Here is an 18712-nt window from a genome sequence, read left to right as displayed (position 1 = left end):
CATCACAATAGCATCAACCCCAAGCTCTATGACCTCACCCTCTGCAGCTGGATCCATGAGTTCCTGTTCCGCACCTCCTGCACCATTGTGAACAGCTCTGGAACCCGGCCCTGTACCATCTACTTTTGGTTTGCATTCAGAGGTGAGGTTAGCGAATAGCGGTGGAAGAGTGATCTTGAAGGTTGACAGTCCACACGTCTTGCGTGTGGTTAATATTTGGGTTCCTGGCTGGAAATGATGGGGGTAGGGGCCAGGGGGCTTTTGCTGGTGGTGTGCAGTGGGTGATTTAAGAACTGCTGGTTACAGACAGTTCAACTGCCCTCTGCAAATTGAGCTCACCTTTCTCCAACGGGCTGGGGCCCATCGTATTCTATCATCACGCTTTTAAGGTGGCATTGAAAGTCCAGACCCAGTAGCATGGCAGCACATAGCTGTGACATCACCAGGAGTTTAAAGTCTTTCTAATCTGTGTCCTGCAATGTCATGGTCACTACACAGTAGCCGCAGACATCAGCCATATGGAACTTTGAGGCCAAGGAGACTTTATGACTCACAGGCCTAACCGTGAGGGAGTAGCACTGAACTATGTCCAGGTGGATGAAGCTCTCCATGCTTCCACTATTGAACAGGCAGCTTGTCACCTGGCCATTTACCTGGATGTCCATCATTGATTTGGCGAGTTGGTGAGGATTACCTTGATCCAGTGTGATGGAGGCCAGTGTTGGGTCCCTGACTGTAGCTGAGGTGGAGAGTTTGAGTGTTCAGTCGCAAGATGGCAGCATCCAAAATGGTGGCCCCCACAGTCTGCTCACGGTGCTGCTGGATTGGGGTGACTTGGACTTGCACACTTTTGCGTAATGCCCTTTCTTCCAGCAGTTGGAGCAGACCGCATCTTTCACCTGGCAGCGTTTCCTCAGGAGCTTGGCCAAGTCGCAGAAGTAGCACTCCAGGTGCTCACAGAGTACAGTAGCTGTGGTCAGGTCACTGGCAGAATGTGGCATTAGTGGAGTTGGATGCACACGAGGTGCCTGGGGCAACCACGAAGCGGTTGTGTTGTTGGCCAAGCAAGTTTCCAATTTCTGGGGGCCACCTCCAGCATGTCCGTCAGTTCAACTGCCCTCTGCAAATTGAGTTCACCTTGCTCCAATGGTCTCTGACATGTAGTTGGAACTGATGCCTGCAATGCACCCGTCTCTAATCAGGTCTGTCATGGCCTTGCAGTCACAAGCCTGTCCAAGAGTTCATAGGACCCAGAGGTATTCAGCACTCAATTCCCCAGGGCACTGTTTTCGAGTGGCCAGGAGGTGTCTCACGTGGACCTTGTTTACCTTCTTCAGGTATTGAGCCTTCAGAATGTCCATCACCTCTGGGTACAATGCGGCATCCCTGATCATTGATTACACCAGGGGCCTGACCCGGGAGGGTAGTACCTGCAGCTTGTCATTCTCTGATCAAACGATGGCAGATGATGCCTGCAGGAGGGCTTCAAAGCAACAAAATTGGTGGAGGCTTCAGGTGATTGAGGGTTAATTTCCAACTTCTCCGGTTTTAGCATCTGCTCCATTATCAAAAATATATTGTGAATAAAATTGATGCACAATCAATAACTCCAAAAGTCTGGAAGTTTTGTAAAACTGATAGGCTTTTATTCACAATAGAATGGAGGTATGTTCATGCTGGTTGACTGTCTTGACAGGGGCTGTGGAACAGTCACGTTTATTCAGAAGTCTGTGGGAGGGGCCACAGGTACAATCAGCCAATGGGTATGCCCAGACAGTTAAATATACAAACAATGGTTTACCACAAACAGGCTGTGTAATCAGTTCCCCATTATACTCTCTCTACACCCATGACCGCACGGTCAAATAAAGCTCCAAATCCATCTGTAAAGTTGTAGACAGCACCAATGTTGTAGGCAGCATCTCTAAAAGGACAAGTTAGAATGTTGGAAGGGAGATAGAGGGTCATGGCTAGTTGGCCAGGTCAACAACCTCTTCCTCAATGTCAACAAGACAAAGGAGCTTGTTACAGACTGCTGTAGAGGGGCGAAGCTCACTCTCTGGTCCTCTGAGATGGAGATGGTTGACGGCTTCAGAACCTAAGAGTAAGTGTCTCCAGTGACCTGTCCTGGTTCATCCATGTCAATGCAACGGGCAAAAATGCACACCAACATTTCTACTTCCTCCGAAGCCTAAGGAAATGCTGGCATGCCACCTGCATCCCTTGACCACAGGTGCGCCATTGAAAACATCCTGTGGGGGATGGCAACTGCTCTGCCCAAGGATACAAGAAACTGCAGAGTGTGGCTCAGACCATCACACATAACCCAAAAATCCCTCCTTCTACCATCTATGTCTCTCATTGCCTTGGAAAAGTTGCCAAGATATTAAAAGACTCATCCCACCCTGCCACACACTTGTCACTCCCTCTCCCATCAGGAAGAAGATTCATGAGTGTGAGATCACTCACCTTCAGATTCTTTCCCCCCATTATCAGACTCCTGCATGAACCGTACACTAGTAAAAACTCAGCCCCCTTTGCTCCGTCCCACCTAGCCAATCTCTGGAACTCGGACACCGACACTGTGTCTTATGTGATGGTACTATGTATGGGATGACTGAATGGCCTGCTTGCAAAATAAACTCTCTCACTTCACCTTGATACATGCAAACATGAAATAAAAACTCAGGAGGTCAGGCAATGTCTGTGGAGAGAGGAAAAGTACAAACTGCGGGCTGGGATCCATAATTGGATGTTGGACTCTGTCTTGTTGGAGATGGCTATCATCTAGCATTCTTCGAAGACAAATCTTACTTGCTTCTATTTCTTTGTTCCTTGATCTTTATTAGGGGATCTGGGAGCTGCTGGCAATGAGTCTCTCGCACACACAAAACAATATTTGATTATTTGTACACATGAATACTTGTCCTGCATATGTATTATTTGTCTATATGTGTGTTATGTCTGGTAGTGTGTCTGTGTGTTTTGCACGGAGGACTGATGAACACTGTTTCATCGGGTTATACTTGTACATTCGTATGACAATAAACTTGACTTGACAATGCTAGTGAGGTGCTGCCTTCTTCAATCACTGAAAATTTTCTGGTAAATTTGTATTGCTTGGAGAGGTAATTCCAGAACTTGGAGCAGTGATGGTGGAGAACCAGAAATGTAGTTTCAAGTATTTAGCAAATTTAAATAATTGAAAAATGTGTTTGTTTTCATATTTTATAGTTTTTGTAACAACAGTAATACACAAAATGAAAGCTAAAAAAAACCACTGCACATTCTGAAATAAACACTAAAATGCTGGGAACACTCAACAGTTCAGGCAGAAAGGGAAACCTGGAGGCTTTTCATAGAACTGGAAACAAATTATTTGATTTTGCAGAGATTTTGGTGTGCAATAGAATACACTGGACAACAAAGTTTTTGCAAAAGTTTTGCTTCTGAAATTAAATTGGTGTTTATGATAGACAGCTTCAAGCTGAACTCAAAGATAATTTCAGATTTGCTGTATCATGTAGGAAGTTGGAGAAACAATAAATTATTTTTTTAATTTAGCAGGTTTAATTGCATAATGATGCTGACATGTTGCGTTCGTTCAACTGACCTAATAATATTTTGCTGCCAATTTTTGTTTGTAATTAGCATCTGATGCCTCTTGTGTTAGTGTCCAACAATAGTCAGCCAGCATTGATGGATTCTATTTGCCCTGATACTGCTTCTCTATGGTCGCAATGTCCTAGTGAAATCTTTCACCAAGTTTGTCACTGACGGCACCAAGATTAGCGGGGAAGACGTCCAGAAAATTAATTTTCAACAAACATGTTGCACTTCATGGTTTTGTTTGCTTGAAATAGACTTAAAATATGACAGGAAATCACAAAAATAGGTTATATCTAAAAAAATTACATGATAGAAAAATTGTAAGGTGATTTTTGTGATCAGCTGTCCAAAATCCATACAATGCACCCAAAAGTGTTCAGGAAGTAAAATCTTCTTTGTCCAGTTATACTACAAGGTGAGGTCAGGATTGTCATGGGGATAAGTTATCTTTGAAGTGATGAGTGCAGTCGATAGATGGATTAATGAGGCCAGATTTAGAGAGAGAAAACTATAATTTACATCTAAAGTTATGAGATTTCACATATGAGAATTAATTTTCAAAACCAAGTAGCAGTAGATAGTTTGGTAGTGATTAAGGCACATGCAGTTCTGTGGGTAATGTGATATGCAGCTGTTTGGTAGGCACGAGTCAACATCTGGAGCATCTGCTGTCTGTGATGGTAAATTAAATGCTATGCTGCTGTTGGATTTACGTTCAATCTGGTTTCTGGATTGGAATGCACAACAATAATTCTGAGTCAGTGTCTTGAGAACATAGAGCATCATGCCTTCCCACTGCTCTTAAGTGTCCCTGTTCTGCTTCAGGAAGAAAAAAACATTCTTACGAGTTTTACTTCTCAAATTAAAATCTACTCTGAAGCAGCCAATAAAGGCCCTGTATCATCTATTTTTGGTTTGCATTGGAAACAGTGGAGTTCTGAGTGCATCAAACTCATGCAGTTCTTGGGCTTGCATAGTGAAATGGTGTTACAAGTTATCAAGCCAGGTTTGGTGGATTCACAGAGAAACAAGACCAGGTACAAGCTAAACAAGCAAAAGATGATCTTCATTGCACACATGGGGCAATAGTAACGGGGAAGACGTAAAACAACACGGTACTTTAAACATTGTAAACAGTCACATCAGATACAGCGATCTCTGATACCAGTGGCTGGTTACTCTCTCTCACGCGCACACATACACAGACACTAACACTCACACTCAGTAACTAGCACACTCTTAAAATATAGAGGATTCAACACACTCCCAGTTCCCTGTACCAACGGCTATGTCTCAATGCTAAGTATTCCCACACAATATTACAGTCATACTCTAAGTGTAGTACACACCTTACCAATGACTCCTCCAGCAACATCCACAGTTTACGACCTGGCATAGAGCAGCGTTTGCAGTCAGGACCAAAGAGCAAAGAGAATGAGCTTTGAAAATACAGTAAACTGGAGGGTCCGGCCCAGGGTAATCAATAAGTGACTTAAAGAGGCCAGTGGTCAGGTGTGCACTACTGAGTCCAATCTTGATTGGCAGGTGATGTGACTTCCGACTAGATTCCAGACGGAGAGATCATGTGGCCCTCCATAATCCACATTCCCACCAGGTTCCAGATGGAGAGGCCACATGACCATTCACAATCTCCACTAACAGAGGGTGATGAGCATTGGTGGATCTACTCCTGGGGAATCTGGGACCATCTTTGCTCCGTTTCCACTAACCTGGTGGTTGGATGGTGTTGCCTAACCCAGAGCAAATGCCAGCACCTTTGTAGTTTGGTTGAGTTTTATCGTGACAGTAATCGTTGGAGTTTAGGGACTGAGGAGCAGGTGGAGGGGAGTTGAAAGAAGAACCTAGTGTGCTATAGAGCTGCTGTGGGGCTGAAACCCATACTGTTTCTCTTCAGTGGTTCTGTACTCTCTCATTTTCAGTGTCGGACCTGAATCATGTCTGACTCAGAAATGAAAGCTCTATTAATTGAACAGAAAATGTCGTGGGTCAATAAATTTGGAAAAAAATGTTAGTGGGGCAGTGACATCTTTGTCATTGACACTGTGCAAAGGAATTCATTGCAGGCCAAATACAATTTGAGATGTGCTTAAACAAATATTTGCAAAGTCAAACAGGATGGTGAGCGGGAACTCTCAGCTTCATCTTTGATCTTTCTCCAAAGCTTTATTCATGATCGGGGTCAGAGCACTGCTGAGGAGGCAGAGTCCATGGTCCATCCTACTCCTCCTTGAGAAAGAGGTGAAAAGCCCTTAGTCACTGCCTATAAGGGATCTGAGTTGATAGGTTGACACCAGCAATGGAATTCCAAGGCTGGACGCTGTGTGTCTTGGAGGGAAACCTGTGGGCAGTGGTGTGCACGTGAATCTTCCTACCTCCTCCTTCTTGGCAATGCAGGTGGCTTTTTGGGAGGGGCTGGTGGACCTTCCTGGATGAGAAAGGGCAGTGTATTTTGTAGCCGTGCTGGGGGGGGGGGGTGGAGAGAGGGAGTGAAAGGGGGTGTAGAGCGTGTCGAAAGAACCAAAGACTTGTTGATCCAAACCAAGGCTTTTATTAACTAAAAGACTGGAGCATATCACATGAAGGTCGACCAGTCCAGAATGACCTGGTCTGGCTAGGAGCAATCCTGCCAGAATGACCTGCCAGTAGGTGTGGCTATGCTCTCAGCCAATCACAGTCATCCTACACTACAATCTGTACATATACACATTGGTGATAGAATCTGTACTATCACAAGGGGGAATGAGTGTTTAAGTGGTGGACAGCGGACAATTAAGTAGATGTAAACATGGACACAAGTTCTTTAGCCCATGCTGACTGTTGGTCAGTTTAATATAATTGTCTATGAGACTTTGCAGTAGATTTAGGCCAAAGAGCCCATCAAGCCTGCTCTGCTATTCCAATCATGGTTGATGTATTTTTATTTCTGCCCATAACATTTGACACCCTAACTAATCAAGAACCTATCAACATCTGCTTTAAATATATCCAATAGCGTGGCCTCCATAGTTATCCTGTTGCCACAAAACCCCCAGATTCACCTCCCTCTGGCTGAAGAAATTCCTCCTCTCTGTACCAAAGGGATGTCCTTTTATTCTGAGGCTGTGTCCTCTGGTCCCAAACTCCTCCCACAGTTGGAATCATCTTACCCACATCCACTCTACCCAGCCCTTTCAATATTCGCGCCCCCCCCTATTCTTCTAAACACCAGAGAGTACAGGGCCAGAGTCATCTAATGTTCCTCATAAGTTAACCCTCATATCCCTGGGATCATTCTTGTAAACCTCTCCTGGATCCTCTCCAATGACAGTACATCCTTCCTTAGATATGGAGCCCAGAACTGCTCCAAATATAATCAAATACTTTAGCATTACATCCTTACTTTTATATTCCAGTGTTCTTGAAATGAACACTATTGTTTCATTTGCCATCCTTACAAGTTAACCTTTAGGGAATCCTGTACTGTACTAGGACTCCTAAGTCCCTTTGGACCTTCACTTTCTGAATTTTCTCCCCATTTATAAAATTGACTACATTTTATTCCTACCAAAGTGCACGACCATATGCTTCCCTTTGCTGTACTCCATCTGCTACTTTCTTGCCCATTCACCCAGCCTCCTGAGGTTCACAGAGTAGAACCTTCTTCCCGATGGGAGGAGAGAGAAGGGAATGTGATTGGGACGCGATTGGTCTGGGTCTGGGTCTGGGTCATCTCCATGCTGGTTCAACTGTGACACTGCAAGCAGCTCTGTCGACTTTCTTACTCCTCGCTGACCTCCTCCTGCCCTCTCCATCCTTCCCCCACCCCAAACTCCTTCAGTTCCTACTGCCTCAAGTGTTTCCCATCCTCGTCTGAAGCCCGTCCCACCACACCTCAAATCCAGTGCTGTCTGTAAGGAAGTTGTACATTCTCCCCGTGTCTGTGTGGGTTTTTCCCGGGTGCTCTGGTTTCCTCCCTCCCTCCAAAAATGAACAAAGTTTGTAGGTTAATTGAGTGGCAGGGGTTTAAATGGTTGGAATCAGCTGCTACCAGGCTGTAAATAAACCTTGTATAGTTTTTATTTTTAAATTCCAAGTGGTGACATAATTAGAGGCCCAATTCTCCACAAGGTTGAGTAAGTGGGTTTTAAATCCCATCCTTTAGTAAACAAGTTAACAGAGGAGCAGGGCAGCAGATCCTGATTGATGTACCCTGTTAAATGCAGTCCCCATTATAAAAGCTTTTATTTATCTTTCTTTTTGTGGTGCTTTGCAACCATTAAGGATGATTTAGTCAATTATCTGTTCCATGAGTCAGGATGGAAGCATTTTCTGGGTGGAGATTTTATGGGCGGTGATTAATACTGCCAAATCGAACTGGCATCTGCAGATGCAAACGGACAAGGGCTAGGCCTGGCTTGTGAGACCAGGGGCTCTGTGTTCATCTGCCAGGAGCTGCCAGCGAGTGTGGCCTGTTACCGCCGGGGAGAGGAGGAAGGGGGCAGCAGGTCATTGTGGAGGATAGTTGAGGGGTTGAGATGGAGGGAGGAGCAGTGAGGAAGTGACACTGGGTGGAGGAGAGGGTGGGGGGTTGGAGCAAGGCAGGATAGGGGAGAAGATTGGGGGTGAGGGGCTGGAAGAGAGGGTGGGCAGATACCTTTTATCAGGGTCAGGGAGTGTGGGAGGGGCAATGGAGGAGGGGCAGAGCGCAGCTTCTGTGTGGTTAATTAATTTAATTTAATTTAGACATACAGCACGGTAACAGCCAATTTAGCCCACGAGTCCGTGTCTCCCAATTTACACCTAATTAAACTATAGCCCCAGTACGTTTCAAATGGTGAGAGGAAACCGGAGACCCTGGGGAAAACCCATGCAGACGTAGGGAGAATGTACAAACTTCTTACAGAGAGCATGGGATTTGAATCTTAGTTCCGATTGCTGGCGCTGTAAAGGTGTTGCACTAACCGCTATGTCAACCATGCTTCCCGAGGATAATGGTGAACGAATGGGTTCGTGGAGCTGAGTCCATGGTAGATGAGCCACGATCTTGTTGAATGGCGGAGTGGCTCAACGGGCCCACTATTTCCATCTCTTCTTTACCTACTCTTGTGCAATGTTAGGTTGCAGATTAACTACCAACTGGGCTCATAGGCTGAGTTTCAGTAAGGCTCCTCAGGGTTGGCATCATGGGGTGGGGGGGGGGGGTGGGCATTTGCAGACCAGGCCCCAACTCACCTCCTTCCTACCCTCTCTCTCTCTCTCTCTCTCTGTCTCTCTGTGTGTGTCTCTCTCTCTCTCTCTCTCTCTCTCTCTCTCTCTCTCAGTCTCTCTGTGTCTCTCTCACTCTCTTAGTCTCTCTCTCTCTCACTCTCTTTGTCACTGTCTCTCTTTCTCTTTCACACACACACACACACACACTCACGTGGAGTTGCATGTGCCACAGCTTGTTGGCTGGTTTAGTGGAATTTTTCCAGACTCCGTAAACTTAAGGACAAATCAGTGTGCTGCGGTGGAAAATTTAATTTTGGAAGAAAATAGGGAGTGTGGGGGGAGGGGGAATGACTATTAATCAGTTGTAGTTCCAACTTTTGTGTGTTTTAAATGGAAGATTCAGTTATTTAAATTGAAGCTTATACCCACTCTCATCATAAGATGAATTTGTGTGAATGTGGGTCATGCCAGTTTCAATCTTTAAAGCTGTTCTATGCTTTACCACCCTTTTGAGTTAGTATTGTGATTTTTATGTTCATTTTGGAGAGAATGGGTGAATTAATTCTAAATGCACACTCCCTGCTCTCCTCCCCTCACCCTCACCCTCTCTCTCATTGATGCCATTGTTCTCCGTGGACGCTGCCCAAGCCACGGGGCCCCTCCAGTTTTTCCCAGGCAGCTGGACTGCCCATGATCCCCCTCCCTGCCTGCCCATAGGCCGCTCACCTTGATCTACAGCTCATTGGCTGCTCTGCTCAGATCCACCATGATGAGCCGAGAACCTCTGACCCCGGGCAGCTAGTCCCCCTCTGGCTGCCAATGGAAGTGCAGTGGCACGAGGAAGACCCTTTGCCCCCCCCCCCCCCACCGTATTCATGCTGTCTGAAGACCACGTTCTATATTGTATAGTCTTCCATCTCATTTCAAGAGTTTATCTAACAGTGGTTCTCAACATTTTCCCACTCACATCCCACCTTAAATAATCCCTTACTAGCCACAGAGCACCTGTGACATCCTATGCCATAGAATAGATGCTCTGTGATTGGTAAGGGATTATTTAAGGTGGGATGTGAGTGGAAAAATAAAGATTGAGAATCACTGATCTAAATACATCTGACACAGAGAAAGATCCTGCCTCCACCAGCTCATCCAGAAGCCAACAGTGGAGCTCATTCCAACATAGTTTTCTTATCCACGCTGCTGACAGCCTGGGTGGCCATAACCCAGTATGGAGATGGATGCACAAGGAGGGGAGGGGTTGGGGTGGTAGCGGAGTGCCTTCTTGCTGGTACTAGTTTGTAAGTGCCTGTATGATGAGTTGAGCTCTGCAGCAGGAGGAAGACATTGCAGACCTCAGGCTCAGACTTGTGCGTGCTTTTCACAGCATGACCATTGATTGAGCGACTACACTAATATATATATATATATATAATATTGTACGCTACTAGTATATAACATGCATAATAAAATATCATGAAGACAAGTGAATCAATTATAATAGACTTTTTATTCCATTTGATAGAATCATTAAACCTTAAAACTACTACACCACATAAAATCAGGCATGATGGAACCATAAATAGAACATTAAACTGCAGAACAAACACTAAAGCACAGAAAGGCCATGATAGAACCATAGATGGAACCATTAGGACAGCAAAAGCATGGGATACCAGCAGTGGTCAGTGGACGTTGTGCAACAACAAGGCATACACAATTTGATGAAATACACCCGACTTTCAACCACTCAGCCATCATTGCAATCTGCAAACCTTGAGTACAATGGAATTTCCAGAAACTGCTTAAACAACATGAATAAAATAATTAAAGTGATCACTTACTCCACTCCCGTGGCTGGCAGTCTGGCAGAGATTCCAATGGAATCAGTTGTCCCTGACTTCCCCATGAGTGATGCTGGCGCTCTGCAGCAGGAGGCAGACGCCACAGACCCCAGGCTCAGACTTGTGCATGCTTTTTTCAAATGCTCGGTGTGAATATTTATTGACAGGTAGCAATGGGCCCAGCCGAGCCCGAGACCCCGCTGCTGATTGGTGAACGTGCTTCCACTACCACGAGGCGCGAGCCTTGATTGAGCAACTAGAGAAGTTCATCTACACTAATATGTATAATAATGTTGTACTTAGTGCTATTTATAAAATATCATGAAGGCAAGTTATATGAATCAATTATAATAGACCTTTTATTCCATATTATTATCCACCATAACTCAGTCACATCATGTTGTTTCTTTGCTGCCCAGATTATTTAGATGATGTTGCGGTTTTCATTTGTTTTATGGAAAAGTAAGTGACTTGTTGTTGGGTCGGGGGGTGTTGGGCGAATAGCAAGGAAGAGTCTAGGAGCCTGGGCCCCTTCAAGTCCAGAGGAGCATGACACATGATCCCGGGCCAACAGCAGGGACTGATCTACCTATGTAACCTATTCCAGAAGTGGCACTGGTAGTTTGGTGCCTCAGCTACCGGCCCAGGCCGTGTCGTGCCTGTCAGGACTCTCCCCCAATCCTCCACCTTCCCAATCACCAAACTATTAGATTTTTAATGTCTCTCCGATCAAATTGGACATTAAAAATCTAATAGTTTGATGGTGGGAGGAACTGAGGAATGTGGAGGACTGGGGAATGGGTGCAGGACTGCTGGTGAGCAGCTCACCTCAAGCACTCAGAGCCTGAGTCAAGGCAGCCAGTTAGTTAAGTAATTAGTGGCACTCTTGTCATGGGTGCGGCACCACTGGGCTGGGTCACCAGGTGATACTGAGAGGCCACCTCTCCATGACCTCAGTGAGATGGCTTCTCAGTATATCACAACAGGGTCCCACCAATTGAATGTTAAAAATCTAATAGTTTGATGGGAAGGTGGAAGATCATCCACTCGCAATCACGTGTCACGTCATGTCATGTCACATTGACGTGTCACGTCAATCACATCACATGTCGCAATTCCACAAAAAACGCAAATCTTCGTCATGATGCCTCCGGCACGCCGCCAGTGGCTCCGAAACACCACTATGTGCATGTTACCCCGACAACAGCGGGATGCTGACTCTGGCCATGCCCACACTACCACTGGCTTCAACTTACAGACTAGTCGGCAGGCACCTACCCTTAACTGAGTAGGCACTGAAGTCTCGGGGCTCGGGCCCCCTCACCTTCCAAGCCCCAAAGCTTAATCCGCCACTGGCAAAGTCCCTAATTTTCCCTCTCGTTTTTCATACTTGGGGTGTGAGGGATACGGGGCTGATCTAAATGATGTTAGAGCCAAACAGGAATTTGAAAACAAATCTGCGAATATTGGGAATGCAGTAATCCTGGAGGAACTCAGCAGATCTTGCAGAGTCCATAGGAAGTAAAGATATATTACTGATATTTTGGTACCTTGAAGACGGGCTTAGGCCCGATACATCGCTTATATATCTTTACCTCCTGTGCACGCTGCGAGACCAGCTGAGTACCTCCGGCATTTCTGTGATATACTCACAGTATCGATAGATTTTTGTGTTTTACTGAGGGAAAATGCGGAATTTGAAGAATTACAATCCTATGGAGGTTTGCCTGTGTAGGAGTGATGAGAAAATTTACTTCTCTTCAGTCCACACCCCCCCAGTGCTGTCTATGTGGAGTTTGCACATACTCCCAATGACAGCCTGGACTTCCCCAAGTGCTCCGGTTCCTTCCCAAGTCCGAAAAGTGTTCATAGGTTAACTGGCAGCTGTACTGTACAGAGTGTAGGTCAGAATTTGAATCAGAATCAGAATTTTTTTTGTCATGAAAATGGAATGAAATTTGTTGTTTTGCGGCCACATCACAGGTGCAAATGTTGCTATGAATTACATTCAAAATAAACAAATTAGTGGAAAAGAAGAGAAAGTGAGGCAGTGTCTGTGATTCATTGTCCTTTCAGAAATCTGGTGGTGGAAGGGAAGAAGCTGTCCTGGTGCTGCTGGGTGTTGGTCTTCAGGCTTCTGTACCTCCTTTCTCATGGTAGCAGTGAAAAGTGCCTGGGTGGTTGGGGTCCTTGAGACAGAGGCTGCGTTATTAAGATACCATCTCTTGTAGATCTCCTTGGAGATTGATGCCCATGATGGCGCTGGTCGAGTTCACAATATCTGTAGCCTTTTCCTGTCCTGTCCATTGGCACCTCCAAACCAGACAATGAGGTACCAAATCTCCTCAAATCCTCAAGAAGTGTATAGCCACTGACAAGCTTTCTTCACGATTGCATCAATGTGGAGACAGGTGTGCAGAAATCAGTGGTGGGGAGTGATTGGAATCTGAGGCTAAAATGGGATTGGGGTAGGAAGAGTGTAAATGGATGCCCAATGATTATAGGTGCAGATAGTCCATTTGGCCCATTGATTTGCTCCATCATTTCACCATGAGCTCCATTCTCCCATTCAGCCCCACTCCCCTGCCTTCTCCCTTAACCTTTGATTCCCTGACTATTCAGATACCCTTTCAATCTCTGCCTTAAATACACCTAATGACCTGGCCTCCACAGCTGCCCATGGCAGAAAATTTGAGAGGTTCACCGTATCTCTGTTTTGAATGGGCACCCTTCAATAATGAATCTATCAAAGTCTCTCTGGAGCCTTTTGTTATCCTCAGCACCACCCACCCTCACACCTATTTTGTGAGTTTGTACATTCTCCCCCATGTTTGTGTGGGTTTCCATCCATCCTTCAAAATGTACGGGAGTTGTAGGTTAATTAGGGTATTTGGGCGGCACAAGCTCGTGGGCTGGATCGGTCTGTAACTGGGTTGTGTCTTGCATGTGGACTCACAAATATCTTTGCACCTCAGAATTTTGAATTTTATTCCCATCTAAATAATAGTCTGTCCATCTATTTCTCCTACCAAAGTGCAGGACTGTACACATTCCAACATTTGATTTAATTTGCCACCTCTTTGTCCATTCATCTACTCTATTTAAGCCTCTCTGCCACTTTTCGGAATCCTGAGCACCACTTCCCCTACCATTTATTTTGGTATCATCTGCAAATTTAGACACAAAGCCATCTATTCCATAATCCAAATCATTTATGTACAACGTGAAGAGAAGCGGCCCTAACACCGACCCCTGCGGAACACCAATGGTAACCGGTGGTCAACCAGAATAGAATCCCTTTATTCCAACTCTCTATATCCTGCCGGCCAGCCAATGCTCTACCCATGCTGGTATCTTTCCTGTAATTCCATGACCTCTCATCTTGTTTTGCAGCCTAATGTGTGTCACCTTGTTGAAGTCCAAATACACCATATCCACTGAATTTCCCCGTCTATCCTACTTGTGATGTCACGCAAGTTGGTCAACCTGCAGCAAAGCTATTGTATTCTAAGCATTGCATTGGCTGTAAGATGTTCTCGGGTAGCGTGGGGAGCCAAGATATTTCATTTCTTTGTATCTTAAAGAACTTTAAACAAATCCTCCACCTAGATAGCTCTCTACACTTCTCTGCCAGGATCAGCAAAGCAATTGGTTGCTATTTTCTGCACAGTTTAAGTCACAGAATAAGAGATTAAGAAAATCTCCAAAAATGCCTTCAAAAATCCAATTATAAGAATAATAACACTGCAGATTTCATCCAATTACCACTCCCCTCGACAAGTTCAGGACCCGAGTGTCTGTGAACGTTAATGTCCAATTATTTGAATTGTTTTATATATTATATGAACTGTTTGAAGTGAGTTTGACAAATGAATTTGTCCTGTCCTCTTGAAGTGACGGACCCATTCTGGACTGAATTGAATCTCAGTGACAGTAATTGGCTAGATGTGTCTATGAAAATGGAATTCATCTCACTACTGAAAAAATCTGAGATATATAAATCAAATCATCTCCCTCCCCCTTTGGGAAAACTGAGAGAGTAACTTCAAAAGTTGGCAGTTGAGAAATATCAAAACTTTGATTACACAGACACCTCCTCATGGGAGTGGTGGGATCATCCTGGAGTCAAACGCTGGTTCTTTGGGACATCTCCATGCTTATTTGATGACTTTAACTCTATTCTCCCTGGAGCAGAGGAGGGCAAGGGGGGACCCTAGACATATATACTGAAGGACCCATCACACCCTGTGTGACGCACTGCTGCAGCAGTAAGCAGACATAAAACTCAGGAAAGACTGTACAACAAGCTTTATTCAGTTAAAAGTCTCTGCTACAGTGGTAGCTGTACTGGTGACTCCTGAGTGACTGGCTTGGGGGGGCCGGCTCCAGATTATATCCCGGGTGGTTGATTTACAGCCAGCCGGTTGGAATTAGGTCTATTCAGGTCAGCTGATTGACAGCCGACCAGGTGTGGTCTGTCCTCCGATGATCTTCCTGCAGGTACTGAGAACGCCCCCTGCGGTAGTCTAGTGGTGTATCACCACACCCTGGACACATTCTCTTCTCCCTCGTTCCATCAGGGAAAAAGTTCGAGTGTGAAAGGCCTAAAGACACCTTCTTCCCTGGAGCAGTGTGGAGCCAGCAGCTCCTGAATGAACCCCATATCAGTGCCCTTATGATGCCCTTACTTGGGGCTAAATGAACTTCCTTTTCATTGTAAACCTATACTCCAATTGTACTCACAATACAGCTGAATGAATGTTAGAGGTAACATTAGTTGGAGGATTGAGTTCAAGAGCCATGAGGTAACGTGGCAGCTATAAACTCTGGTTAGACCAAACTTAGTATTTATAAAACATAGAATACTAAATGCTTAGAAATGAAGTATTTAGAAAAGCTAGGGATTTTTTCTTTGCAATGACGAAGGACGAGTGGTGACTACAGGGCTACAGGTTTATGAGGGGCAAAGGTAAGGTGGAGAGCCATCACCTTTTACCCGGGGCAAGACCAGCAAACACCAGAGGACATCTGTACAAAGAGAAAGGAGGGAGGTTTGAAGGAGACAACAGGGGTAAGTTTTTCTACATAGAGTTATGGGTGCCTGGAATGCATTACCAGGTGTGGTGATGGGGGCTGGTACAATAGGGATATTTAAGAGATGCCTCGATAGGCACATGGAAAGAAGAAAAATAGAGGGTTATGGGTGTGAGGTAGGGGACTTTACATTGTTGAGAAGGTTAATGTAGGTCGGCACAATAATGTGGGCCGAAGGGCCTGTTCTGTGTTCTATGTTCTATTACCTGTTTATCTGGTCACAGAAGAACTGTTCTCACTGCACAAGGTATTTTGTGACTAATGTACTAATTGGGGTGGCACAGTTAGTGTAGCGGTTAGTGCAACACTACTAAAGTGTCAGCGACCCAGGTTGAACTCCAGCGCTGTCCTTAAGGACTTTGTCCATTCTCCCCCATGTCTGCATTGGTTTCCTCTGGGTGCTCCAGTTTCCTCCCACCTTCAAAATGTACAGGGGTTGTAGGTTTATTGAGTTATTTGGGTGGCATGATCTCAAGAGCCGGAAGGGCCTGTTACTGTGCTGTATGTCTAAATTTAAAATGTAAAAATTTTCAGTGGGGCAAGCCCAGGCAGACAACTTGGTCAGCATGGGGGAGACAGTCCAAAAGGCCTGTTCCTGTGGTGTCTGTGTCGATGACCATGATAAATCAGGATCTCTCCTGCACCGTTCACTTCGGTCTCCATCAACAGCCCTCAGAATTGTTGCATCACAGAGAGATTCATTGCAGGGAAGGAATGTACCTGGCAATATCTCAGTTTCATCCATCGGTTAAGAGAGTCTCTTCCTGTGTCATTACCAAGTGGAGGATATTATAGCCAACACACAGCAGGCATCATCGATAACCCTCAAAGCTGCATCAAGGAGTTTAAGTCCCTTCCCAGATATTCCTCCTTCCCCTTCACAGACACATTGGAATCAGAATCTGAATCAGATTTTAATGTCATGAACATGTCACGAAGTTTGTAGATTTGTGGCAGCGTCACAGGTGCAAAAAATTGATATAAATTACATTTAAAAAATTTAGTGCCCAAGAAGGGAGAAAGTGAGGTAATTTCTGTGGTTTATTGTCTGTTTAGAAATCTGATTGCGGAGGGGAAGAAGCTGTTTTTATGCTATTGGGTGTTTGTCTTCGTGTAACCCTGAACTTTGCACTGTGTAACACCGCACCCTGCACTGTGTAACACCGCACCCTGTACTGTGTAACACCGCACCCTGTACTGTGTAACACCGCACCCTGTACTGTGTAACACCGCACCCTGCACTGTGTAACACCGCACCCTGCACTGTGTAACACCGCACCCTGCACTGTTTAACACCGCACCCTGCACTGTGTAACACCGCACCCTGCACTGTGTAACACCGCACCCTGCACTGTGTTACACCGCACCCTGCACTGTGTAACACCGCACCCTGCACTGTGTAACACCGCACCCTGCACTGTGTAACACCGCACCCTGCACTGTGTAACACTGCACCCTGTACTGTGTAATACTACACCCTGAACTGTGTAACACCGCACACTTCACTTTTAACTTATTATTGCACAATCTGCTGTGTTAATTGGCCGTATAGATGCTTTTCCGTGGCACGGGCTCCTGGGCCAGAAGGGCTTGTTACCCTACTGTATCTCCAAATTTTAATAAAAATAACTGAATGTTGAATTCTGAGTCTGAGGCGTACCAAGAGTTGTCATCTCAGCACCACCACCAATAAGAGAAAGAGTCCTTTCAGAGATACCAAGCGCCCGTGGATATACCTCCTGCGCTCCTGTAACCTCTGCCCCCTGACCTTTCCCTCCCATTTTCCCCCAATGGAAACAGCCGCTTTATCTGGAGGGGAAATTGATTCCTCAACAGTTTTAAAACTTACCTCATTAGGCAGCCTCCTCTGCTTTCTCCATCCTTGTCCAACTGGAAAAGAAATTGCTGTCTCCCAGCAATTCCATTCAGGTCCCTCTGACACCATCAGGACTGACACGCTCCTTAAATAAGTTTAGTTTAGTAAATCAGAAGAGAACCCGACCAGTGGCTCCAGGGTAAGTAACCCAGGTCCATTCATCTCTCTCCCCAAGGCAGCAGTTGGAAGCATGCTCCGGCCCCAACCTTACCTGAGTTCTGTTTCCCAAAATGAGAACTCTTCAGATGACTGACCTGGTTCGAATCTGACCAGTTGTCTGTACACTCTCGCTGTGTCTTTGTGGATTTCCTCCCGGTGCTCTGGTTTTCTCCCACCCCTCAAAACATATGGGGGTTGCAGGTTAATTGTGGTTTAATTGGGCAGCATGGGTTTAAATGGCTGGAATCGGCTTCTACCATGCTGTAAATAAAAATTTTAATTTAAATCCAGCCTCTAGTCACATGTGGAGATAGGGATTGTGCAGCTGTTGCAATCATGGGCTGGCTGTACCTATCCCTTTAATCATGGTGCCAATTACACCATCCACTGAACTGTGAATTGATCTTCAATCACTTGCCATGGACGTGTTGAGCTCTTGTATTCACACCAGGAAATTAAGTGGGGAGGAGGGAACCGGTTGAGGATGATTAAGCAGTCTGGGCTTCTTTTCTCCACAAATGATTCAATATTTCTATTTTGTCACATGTACCAAGCTAAGGTGAAAACCTCTGTTTTTGGAGCTATCCAGGCAAGTCAACCCACACTGAAGCACAGCAGGTCCTGCAGTAATTGAGCAAAGATCCAAGGATAGTATTATAGCAAGTCAAAAATTGCAGGATATTGTATTACTAGATTCAAGATTCCTTCATTGTCATGTAATAGTAGTACGGAACATGTAATATTACATGAAATTGACTTCTTCCTGCTGTCAGGCAAAGAGTTACCATTAGTGTTGCCCGGCACCCTTTACAGTCAGAGAGAAAGAGAATCAAAAGAGAGTCCCTTCAGAGTCACTGTGTCCATGGATTCACCTCCAGCCCTCCCATGGCCTCTGCAGCAGCATTTGATCTATTGGCAACCTGAA

The 18712-nt window shown here is 45.3% G+C and overlaps 1 long non-coding RNA gene across 1 annotated transcript in view; it reads left to right on the top strand.

Moving 5' to 3' along the window:
* Positions 1-52: 52 nt before the first annotated feature.
* LOC138737475 (uncharacterized) overlaps positions 53-18712 on the top strand; it is a 33016-nt gene continuing 14356 nt past the window's right edge. Inside the window, exon 1 of the long non-coding RNA XR_011340949.1 lies at positions 53-142. This is a non-coding gene — a long non-coding RNA (uncharacterized lncRNA). The remainder of the gene's footprint in view (positions 143-18712) is intronic.

Source organism: Narcine bancroftii, chromosome 6 (assembly GCF_036971445.1).
Source record: "Narcine bancroftii isolate sNarBan1 chromosome 6, sNarBan1.hap1, whole genome shotgun sequence".
NCBI classification, from domain to species: Eukaryota; Metazoa; Chordata; class Chondrichthyes; order Torpediniformes; family Narcinidae; genus Narcine; species Narcine bancroftii.
The sequence above is the reverse complement of the archived record's forward strand: the minus strand, read 5'-3'. Positions and strand labels throughout refer to the sequence as shown.